The following is a 12,166-nucleotide window of genomic DNA, read 5'->3' on the forward strand; positions in this document are numbered from 1 at the left end:
AAAGGAAATATGACGTAATTATAATGATGCCAAGTGGGGCACGTGTTAAACCACGAGAAAGTATGGATCGAACCAGTAAAGGTCGAAATTGTTCAGGGCAATTAGGACCTAAGATAAAAGATGTCCTAAGTATGATCGAGAGTCAGTCGTGACAATGATTAACCTCTAAAGACTGAGGCAATAACTTATGGAAAATGGTGATATTTTTTTTACTCATCAGATTTTAAGGAAAACATCTTTATATAAGCAGTGATTGAAATGAGGTAGAAAATTTATTTGGAGGTGGTTAAAATGACATTGACTACAAGGAAATTTTAGTATCAGGAAAGGCCAAAGAGGTGGCCGACACTTTAAGGGTAAGTGGATAATTTTAGGTGCTCGTGCCAGAGGAATACAGTGATAATGGTTGAAGCCGTCAAGGTTGTATTATGGTTTGGAAGATTGACATTCCTTCTGATGACTGTGCAATACCCAACCGTAATAGTAGTTGGTAAAGGTTTAATTCATGTAATCGCCATGAGCGGGCTATCTATCTCAGAAGGAACTACCCTGAGGATAATCCAGGACCATGTTTCAAAAAGGACTAAACGAACCTTCGAGTTAAGTCTTCTATTGAAGGTATATGATTAAGAATGGTATTAACCTGCTATCGTTGCTTTCATTGAAACTCTTCTGCAATTTTATCTGCTTCATGTCATGTATGTACATCAGGATCTAGAGTGTTCTTCATGAATCATGAATGGTAATTATGTTACCTCCTTAGGAGAATTCTATACGACATGTATGGACTCCGTATGGTTAGATATTAAGATTTCATGGAAAGTGAATTACGACAGTAGGTCAGTGGTGGACCATAGTAATGCAGCAATGATTCTGCGAGTAATGAGTTGATTACAACCATGAGAGTTGTATTGGAATGAATGTTGAGATTGAGTACCACTAATCGGGTTATGGTGGTGTATAAGTTATCATTGATAGAATAATTAAGTAGATTATCTACCTAATGAATACTTATTCCTTCTTATCAATAGAGAGTCGTATTACTATACGAGGAAGGTTGCGGAGCAAGCATAGAATTCTATTAACGATGATGTATAAAATGAGATTCCAGATTCGATCTTCGATGTCGAGGGAGTTTCAAAGGTGATTGAGTATAAGCTCGAGGAAGAGCATGGGTTCTTAGAATGATGGGCGGAATAATAAATATTTAAGCATGTGAAATGCGATGCGATAATACTTGATATATATACACATATGTTTTGTTCTCCTATGATAAACCTCTATAGTTTAGAGGTAGGTTCCAACCCAGATATTTTGTGGCAGTATATTTTTTTCATATATACAATTCTCTTCAATTCGTTCTTTTCTCTTCTTTTCATTTCATATAAACTGAGAAGAACAACCCTTCCAGAAGGGGAGGTATTGCCGAATGACTATCTATCTGTGTGATAGAAGCCGAGTAGGATACCAGCTATTGTTTAATTGCTTGTCAAGTACTAAAGGCTGGCCACCTTCTGTACTAACTATGCAATGTAACAAGTGTTCATGATCATAGTGATCTCTCAATAAATTCTTTTACTTCTATATGAAGGACCAAGCTTTCGAAGATGGAGGCAGCTAGAGAGGAAGTGGTACCAAGTATGGTGGTATTCTGATTCTAACACATTCGTGATACTAAGGTTGTCGTGGTTATTAAAAGGTTATAGAACGCTAACAAGCAAAAGTATAACCAGTATAATATTAGGAACAAAAGATAGTAGCGATTATGAACTGGAAAAGAATGTGTATTAAGAAGTAAAAGCTATAATGCTAGAAGCTATGATGAGATTCTGTGCAATAGACTTGGAAGAATTTGGAAGGATCACGTAACGCGGATTGAGTTTTCTCACGACAATAGATCGTATGTCAGGTATCGAGGTATCGCCTTATGAGATCCTTGAGGGAAGATAATGTCGATCTCCCTTATGTTAGGATGAAATTGTAGAGCGCAAGATGCTCGGACTTGCAGTAGTCCAAAGGACCAAGGATATAATAGATCTAATCTAAGGACGGTTGGTAGTAGCCCAAGATGGACATCAGAAGTATGTTGATTTGACATGAAAGGACAAAGAATAGGAAGTAGGGTACCTAGTGCTGTTATAGGTATTCCCTTGGAAAGGATTAATGAGATTTGGAAAGAAAGGAAAACTAAGCCCAAGATACATTGGACCTTTTGAGATACTAAGACGGATTGGGAAGTTGGCTTACGAGCTAGCCTTACCCCCGAACCTACACCAAGTTCATAATGTGTTCCATGTGTCAATGCTAAGGAAGTATCATCGGGATGCCAGACACATAGTGGAGTACGAGCATGTGGATATGCAACCAGATCTGACTTACGTGGAGAAACCAGTAAGGATTATAGATAAGAAGGAGCAGGTGCTTCAGAACAAAGTGATCAAGCTAGTCAGAATGCTATGGCAGAATCATAAAGTGGAAGAATCAACTTGGGAACTAGAGGGCACAATGCTAGAAAAGTACCCCCATTTGTTTTCTATTTGATTCCGGGACGGAATCCTTTTAAGGAGGGGAGACTGTAATAACCCCAAAATTTTGAATTTTTTTTTAACCCTTGTGAATAGTGTTTTTGCTGAAATTTCTGAACAAGAAAACTTTTCATGCTACACTATGTAGGGGTTCTGTTATGGATATTCTGAGATTTTATTAGTACTCTATATGGTATATAAGTGTATGTAAAGATCGTCAAAATCCAATTCCGAACACTTTGATTTTCCCGGAAATCCACTAGATACGGAAAGAATTGAGTATAAGGTAACAAGATAAAAAGGATTTAAATTAAAGGATTATAAGAGAGGATCATAAAAGGAATATAATGTATTGAGAAAGGTTAATGTTACGACCGACATTTTATGTAATATTATTTGTGGATTGGGTATAATATTAAAGTCAAATAAAAAAAAATATATTCAATGATTGTACGCTAGTGTGAGTGAAAATTTCTGCATTATAAATTTGCTTTGTGTAGTATATGATTTTTCAAAGCAAGAGTTATTTAATTTATTTATTTTTGATTTATAAGGAATATTCTAAGCTTTGGAAATTTTTTCTTTTAAAAGGTATTTTGTTCACAAATTTTGAAAATGATTTTATAAAGTCTCTAAAAATCCAAGTTATTTTATGATATAAATTTTATAATTTTTGAACTTGTATTTTATTTTATAAATATAAATCTTTATAAATTTTATTTGTTATAATTAGCAAATTACGTGGCTACCCTTGCATGCAAATACTCTTCCAATTCAACTTAGGGGCAAGGAAGACATTTCCAACCCCACTCACTTTCATTCTACTAACCAAATTACCCCTTTACCCTTGCATGCAAATCTACCTAACTATATTGCAAGGTTACTCTTGTAAAATCTCAAATCCACTCACTTTTGGCCAAATAAAAACCAAACTAACATGATTATTACTCCACATTCACCCCACCATTTCCACACTCCTCCTTTCCTCCCCCTCCTCTCGGTTTTTCCCCCTCCCCTCTCGGCAATTCCCAAAAACCGAGCCCCCATCCCCTTCTTTCTTCATTTCTCACTCAAATAATCATCCTATTATCAAGTAATCCTACTCCCTACATGTTGTTCTTGTATATCTTAAGAGTGTAGAGTAGAAAAACTTATGTGTTGACCTTGCATGGTGGTGTTTTGTTAAAACTCCAAGTGAATATCCTTGATTCTTGTGAATTCAAGGCTTTCACCATGAGTTATAGTAGCAAAGGGTTGAGAATGGCTAGACTTGAGTATGCTACACTCATGCAATTGTTGTTTTCACCCTAATCCATTCGGCCATGACTTGATAGGAGCCGAATGGATGGTGTTTTGGTTGTCATGTTCCACTTTGTGTATTTTTGTGATGATAACATGAAAAATCTTAGTGAAGTCTTGATAAAACTCTTTGCATGCTAAGTGATCATCTAGTTATACCTTATGCTAGGCTTGCATATCAATGTTATGATAGAACATATGTAGAAAATGTGCTGTTTTGGTTTGAAAAACCCGAAGGCATGCATGCATGTGGATTTCTCTTAGAATGTTGTAAGATTTTGATCATTTGGAAAGATTTTGTTAGTGAGCCTTAATTTCAGTAGGAATAATGTGTTAATATTGATTTATGCTTCTTGTTGCATGGTAATAATTCGTGGTTATCTTTTATAAAAATATATATCTTGTTGTTTCAAAAGCATGAAGATTTGTGATTTGTGAAGTGTAGTCTCTTTTGTTTTGCCATAATTGTACCTTAGGTAAGGATGATCTCACCAAGGTTATTTTGAGAAAAAAGGGAGTTAGTTCAGTAGAATACCATGTATAAGTCTTGGTTTAAGTATTTAGTTGTTGTTAGTTGGGTTTGTCAAGTCAAAACCTTGGAAAATGAGAGTTATAGTTTCTGCAGAAAAATCAGTATAGCACCCTGAGGTTTAGAGTGAGTTTTGACCATGTCATTGGTGTGCACTTTGAGGCCCAAGCTACCAGAAGTTAGTATTGGGAGTATATAATAGGTTTTAGGAGTTGTTTGGAGGTTTGCATGTCATTTGGTTAGGTGCACAAGTAGAATCACAAAATCTGTCCAGCAGGGGACAGTTTTGTTGCAACTTGGAAATAGGGAGATTTGACCATGTCATGGGTAGGCCCTCATTAGGCCCAATTAAGCCTTAGTTAGAGGGTATGTCAGAGAAGTTTTTCCAACCATAGTTTATAGGATATGAGCTAGAACCATGTGTCACAAGTTAATTCAAGTCAGGGCATTTTCTGCCCAGAAAAACAGGGGAACCTTGGACTTTTAGCTTAGGCCCAAGAAGGCCCAAGCCAGGCCCTTGAGCCACATCAAGTTTGTGAGATGCCCTTAGGTCAGGAGAGTCTTGTGTAAAAGTTTTGAAGAAAAACTTGTAGTTTAAGAGTGTCTAATGTACTCAAGAAACCATAGTTGTCATTTTGAAATTTGCACCAGTGAGCACTATCACTTATCACATAGTTTTAGAACACTTAAAAGTGAGTATTAGGTCGACCACCATAGTTGTAAGATAGTATAAGGTTAGTAGAGCAAAAGGCACAAGTGAGGGTCAATAGGTTTTGGATAATTTAGGAAAGGCACATCGAGTTAGGAAGCCGAAATTAGAAGACCTTGTCTAGTTTAGCGACCAAGAAACTTAAGTTGTGAGTCGAGATCATCCAAGCCTAGTGTTGCATTATGATATATATGGTGTTATTTGGTGTTAATATATGATATGTGAATATGTGGCTATGTGTGTACAATTATAATTTAAAAGTGAATATAAATTAAGTGCATATAGGCCTAAGTGTCATCCGTGTTTAATTTCAAGTTGTAAATAGGTTAGGTTGGTGAAAATATATTATAATGAGGATTATTATTATTTATGTAGGATCTTGAGACGAGGGAAAACTTGCCATAAAAGTCGAGTGAAGCTCCAGTTGTTGCTCCTACCAGTCAGACCAGACCAGCCTATCTCAAGGCAAGTGATTCAACTTGACCTTCGTATTTACTACAAATAGTTCTTATATATTGATGCAATTATCCTGAGTCATTTGATATATTTAAATCAAGCGTATCTTTTGTTTATCTTTGAGTTACATAGAGATGCCATGAACCCTCGAGTACGTATTGCAAGTAGTTCAAAAGTCTTTCATGATAGTTTAATGCCATGATAAAATGAAGAATTGATATATTACTTGATGGATCCTCTAGATTAACATGTTGATGTTTCCTAAGTATTAATATCTCATCCTGATACTTGAACCCCTATAGAACCTTACTTTGAATTCTGATAGTCAGATACTTACCAGCTTGATTCCTCATTGATTGATACCCTCTTTCTTATCCTAAAGCTTGACAATTCTGATATGTCCTGAGTTAAAGATCATTCTTCATACCTTAACACCCTTAGTATTCATGAAGCTTACCTTCTTGATGATCCAGCACTTGAACCTTGATGAGAAACCATTGCTTTGAGCCCAAATTGGCATTACCCTTCATATTATCCATTAGCCTCACTAAATCCTCTTGTCCAATCTTTGATATATGAAAACCATTCAATTACTTGAATAGAGAATAGTTTTGTGAATCATGGCCCTGATATTCAGTACCTTGTTTCCCGTGTTTCGAGTTGATCTATAATCCCTTGATAAAAATGTTTACAGTCAAAAAAGATTTTGTCATAAATCGGCATCAGTTTTTAAAATGATTAAAATGTGGGTTTTTAGTCCCAAAGGGGGAAAAATGTTTTCTTGAATAGTGGATCTGGACTGAGACGCGAGTCCTTTCCACACTTATATTAGGCTTAAAAGTTGCCTAGGGATTCCCAATAATGTTTTAGAACCCAGCGAGGTTCGGGATTACTTCGCGGCTGATCACCGGCTGTAATCCGTAGCGTCATAAAATGATTTTGATTAAGACATGATTTTAAAATTGTTTTGATGCAAGCAAAATGATGCCATCTCACATAGTTTTTATCTCTCGTTACCTTTGGTTATGTCTTTCCATTATCATTATTAAAAGTATATCTCAATTTATGTTTTGTGTCGTACTGTTAGCACTTGTTAAACAGTTGGCTCACTTCTTGCTTTACCCTTATATTACAGCTAGCAGCTATGGTTAGATTTAAGCAGACTGCCCGTAAGACCTGTGATGCTGATGCTTATGTTCGAGCTCAGGTAGAATAAGTAATAATAGTTGTGTGAGGACTCGGTATTTGTAATCAGATGTAATAGTTGGTAGTGTTGGGCTGTTCCAAACCCTAAACTGTAAGATCTTGGATTTTGGTTGTGTATTCTTCATTAAAAAGATGTAATAGCTATATTTATTTTGCTGTTTAAGTTGGGGGTGTGACAGGTTTTGGTATCAGAGCTACAATTTAGAGTCCCTGGACAGCCCAAATAGGTTATAGGATTTGTGTGTAGGTTATAGATATTATGCGAGAGAGTAGGTTAAGTAAATTATTATTAATACTCCCCTTATTGGTTGTCAGCAAAGGGTGCATTCCTCGTCATCCTCTGGGTCGGACAACACTATTGCTTTCTCCGTGTATGCTGAGTTGAGGCGCGAGTTCGACATGCTTCAGGGCAAGTATGACCGACTGATAGACCGACTGAAGAACGTGTATCCGGACAGCCGAAACTACGAAGGGAAGCCCAAGGAGCAGATGACTGCGAGACTTGAGACCTTGGTTTGGTACGTCAACACTAAGCTTGAGGAGATACCAGCGCACCGGGACCGTACCAGCCAGTATGTCATTCAGATGGTGGCGGATGAGCTCTAGAGCATTGTGAAGATGCTTCGAGAGGAAAAGACTACCAAGCCCCGTTCAGATGGAGTGGAGGCTTAGTTCTTTCCATTTACCTTTCATGTTGTTGTACTATCAGACTCTATGGAATCCCCAGTTGTTTCCGTTTTCCTTTAAATAAGCCTGTTATTCCTAGAAACAGAGTATGTCCCAATCCTATGTACTGTGACCTTTAAAATTTCAATAATTATGTGCTATTGTTCCATTTGCTCTCAACTGTTATTTTATATTTTTATCATCATATCTGCTTAATTTGGAAGCTTGACCCCATATGTAAATGAGAATGCCATGCGATACCCTCGAATCATTTTATCATTCATATCTGTTTTGACACAACTCTTATTTCAGGATCATGCCTCCCAAAAAGAAGAACCCAACAACCACCTTCACCACAGACCCAAATATTCTTCGACTACTGGAAACCTTGCAACAACAAACCAATGCTATAGCTCAACAACAACTAACTCTTCAACAACAAATTGAAAACCAAGATAACCGTGAGCCACACCAACCACCTGAACCACCAGTACCACCTAGACAAATTGTCACTTTCAAGGCTTTTCAGAATGTGAATCCACCTGTATTTCATGATACCACTGATCCAGTGATAGCTAACACATGGATCAAGGAGATGGAAAGGGCTTTTGAGTTGGTGCAGTTAGGAGACGATCAGAAGACGCCGTATACTACTTACTTCTTGAAGGGAGAAGTCATCTATTGGTGGGAATCAGTAAAGGCTATGGAAGTCACTCAGCAGGTTTCTTGGGAGAGATTTAAAAAGTTATTTCTGGACAAGTATTACCCTAAGTACATGCCGAATCAGATGGAACTAAAATTTCTTGAGTTGAAGCAAGGGAACATGACTGTATTGGAGTATGAGAAGAAGTTCACTGAGTTGTCAAGGTTTGTGACAAAGTATACCAGCACTGAGGAGGAAAAAGCAAAGAAATTTCAACAAGGATTGGAGCCTTGGATCAGAGATAGGGTGGCTATGTTTGAGCTTGAAACTTATGCGGGAGTAGTACAGAAAGCTGCTCTGATTGAGAATAATGGGATGCAGTCAAGGAAAGAGAGGGATAACAAGAAGAGGAAGATTCCATTTTATGGAGAAAAGTCTGAAGCTGGAAGTTCGCAAGATCGGAATGTAAAGAGGATTGGTTTCCAGAAGGGCGGAAATTTTCAAAAGAAGGGAAATTTGGGAAAAAGGCAAGAATCAAAAGGGAACAACCAGGCAAGCTAAGGGCAAGTTGGAGAAAACAGGTTCCAGAGACCAGAATGCAAGCACTGTGGAAGAAGGCACCCCGGAGTATGCAATAAGCTGAGCATGACCTGTTATAGGTGCAATCAGAAGGGACATTTGGCAAATGAGTGCAAGATGCCGAAGCCAGGAGTTACGTGCTACAAGTGTGGGAAGACTGGACACATGGCTAGGGAGTGTAAGGCAACAGGACCAGTCAAAGTTCTGATGAACGTGGCAAGTACCAGTGCAAGCGTGCCAGCTGAGGTATTGGCATTACCTCCACCACCCGCACCAACCCTGCAAGCAACAGCAAGGACATTTGATCTAAAGATGAAAGATGTTGTTCAGAATTCTGAGGTGATAAGGTACACTTTTACTCAATAATGTCAAAGCTAAAGTATTGATTGATTCGGGAGCAACAAGATCTTTCATATCAGAATCTTTTGTTGATAAGCTCCAATGTGATAAAATGGTTATTAGTGAGGTAGTAAATGTGGTAATTGCAAACCAAGAGAAGATTCCTGTGAATCAATGTTGTCCAAAGTGTGAGATCGATATTTCGGGATATAAGTTTTCAGCCGACTTGATACTCTTCAAGTTGGGAGAGTTTGATATAATTTTAGGAATGGATTGGTTAGGAGAGAATAGCGCTCAGATAAATTGTAAGACCAAGAGAGTGTATTTAAAGACGAAGAGTGGAGAGAAGGTAGTATTTAAGGGGCAGAGGCAAGAGCAACTATTTCTTACAATCGTTCAGGCTAAGAAGTTGCTTAGAAAAGGTTGTGAGTCATTCCTAGCATATGTAGTGGATTCAGAGAGAGGCAGCCTCGGCATGGAAGATATTCATGTAGTTAGTGAGTTCCCCGATGTGTTTCCCGACGAACTACCAGGCTTACCACCAGATCGACAAATTGAGTTCGAGATCAACCTTGCTCCAGGCACGGAACCAGTTTCAAAGGCCCCATATAGGATGGCACCAGTAGAAATGAAAGAGTTGGCGAGCCAGCTACAAGAATTATTGGATAAAGGAGTGATACGACCAAGTACGTCGCCATGGGGAGCACCTGTTCTGTTTGTAAAGAAGAAAGATGGGAGTATGCATCTATGCATAGATTACCAGGAGCTGAATAAGGTGACGATCAAGAACCGTTACCCGCTACCAAGGATAGATGACCTTTTTGATCAGTTGAAGGGAGCAAAATGCTTTTCGAAGATTGATTTGAGATCGGGATACCATCAATTAAAGATCAAAGAAGAAGATATTCCTAAGACCGCATTCAGGACCAGATATGGGCATTATGAATTCCTAGTAATGCCGTTTGGATTGACCAACGCTCCGGCCGCATTTATGGATCTGATGAATCGGGTATTTAAGAAGTATTTGGACAAATTTGTCGTGGTATTCATTGATGACATCCTTATTTATTCTAAGTCAGAAGAAGAACATAAGCAGCACCTCTGGATAGCATTGGAGATACTCCGACAAGAGAAGTTGTATGCCAAGTTCACCAAATGTGAGTTTTGGTTAAAGGAAGTTCAATTTTTGGGGCATGTTATTGGAAATGAGGGAGTTAAAGTGGATCCGGCAAAGATTGAGGCAGTTATGAGTTGGGAGAGGCCAAAGACTCCTACGGAAGTGCGAAGTTTTCTAGGATTGGCCGGATACTATAGAAGATTCGTCAAGGATTTCTCGAAGATCGCCACGCCATTGACCAAGTTAACCAAAAAGAATAAAAAGTTTGAATGGAGTGCAGAATGTGAAGATAGATTTCAAGAGTTAAAGCAGAAGTTAGTAACAGCTCCGGTGTTGGTACTTCCAGATGATCAAGGGAATTTTGTAATATTCAGCGACGCTTCACATAAGGGTTTGGGTTGTGTGTTGATGCAACACAGTAAAGTGATCGCATATGCGTCAAGACAGTTGAAGCCGCATGAGTTAAAGTACCCGACGCATGACTTGGAACTAGCCGCCATAGTGTTCGCACTCAAGATCTGGAGACATTACCTCTATGGAGAGAAGTGTGAAATCTACACGGATCACAAGAGTTTAAAGTACATTTTTACTCAGAAAGAGCTCAATATGAGGCAGAGGAGATGGCTGGAACTGATCAAGGGCTATGACTGCTCGATAAATTACCATCCTGGAAAGGCGAACGTAGTGGCCGATGCTCTGAGTAGGAAGGAGAGATTGAATATGATGATAACATCAAAAGAGTTAACTGGAGAAATCGAAAAGTTGGAATTGGAACTTTGTGCTTATGGAAAAGTTGAGGAAGTTTGTCGTGCAATGACCTTTCAGCCAACACTAGTGGAAAAGATAAAGAAGTGTCAAGAGGAAATAATGGAAAAAGAGAAGAAACAGTTATCTGGAGAGGAGATTAATACTCAAAGGGATGAGCAAGGGATACTAAGGTTTTCATCCAGAATATGGATTCCCCATGTACCTGAATTAAAGAATGAGATCCTCCATGAAGCCCACAATTCGAAATTTTCAATCCACCCGGGAAGCACCAAGATGTATCGAGACTTAAAGAAGAACTTTTGGTGGCCAAATATGAAGCGAGACGTGGCAGAATGGGTTGCAAAGTGCTATACTTGTCAGAAAGTAAAGGCAGAACATCAATGACCAAGCGGATTAATTCAGCCCCTGAAGATTCCAGAATGGAAATGGGAAAATATCGCTATGGACTTTATAGTAGGACTACCGCGAACGAAATCCGGACATGACGCAATATGGGTTATAGTTGATCATTTTACGAAGTCGGCGCATTTCCTTCCAATAAACGAGAAGTCGTCATTGGACAAGTTGGTTCATTTGTATGTGCGCGAAATCGTACTAAGGCATGGAGTACCCGTATCAATAGTTTCAGACAGAGATCCCCGATTTAACTCGAGATTCTAGAAGCAATTTCAGGAATGTCTTGGCACGAAGTTGAATATGAGCACGGCGTACCACCCACAGACTGATGGCCAGAGTGAAAGAACAATTCAAACAATTGAAGACATGTTGCACAGTTGTGCAATCGATTTTGCAGGAAGTTGGGACGAGCATTTGCCATTGATTGAATTCTCTTACAATAACAGCTATCATTCCAGTATCGGCATGCCACCATACGAAGCTTTGTACGGGCGAAAATGTAGATCACCAACAAGTTGGGATGAAGTAGGAGAAGGAAGAATTCTCGGCTCGGATTTGGTACAACAGTTGCATGACTCGGTCAAGTTAATTCAGAAAAGGTTGCTTGCTGCTCAAGATAGATAGAGGAAGTATGCGGATCCAGCGCGTAAGGACGTTCAATTCCAAATTGGCGAAGCTGTGTTGCTGAAGGTGTCACCTAGAAAAGGGTTGATAAGATTTGGCAAGAAAGGGAAGTTAGCACCTAGATACATAGATCCTTTTGAGATTTTGAGTCAAGTGGGAAAGGTGGCCTACGAGTTGGCCTTACCACCTCAGTATCGGCATGTGCATAATGTGTTCCATGTGTCGTTACTTAAGAAGTACAATCCTGACGCTAGCCATGTGATAGAATATGAACCTGTAAAAATTCAGGCAGACCTGTCATTTGTGGAGC

Source organism: Apium graveolens, chromosome 11 (genome assembly GCF_009905375.1).
Source record: "Apium graveolens cultivar Ventura chromosome 11, ASM990537v1, whole genome shotgun sequence".
NCBI lineage: Eukaryota > Viridiplantae > Streptophyta > Magnoliopsida > Apiales > Apiaceae > Apium > Apium graveolens.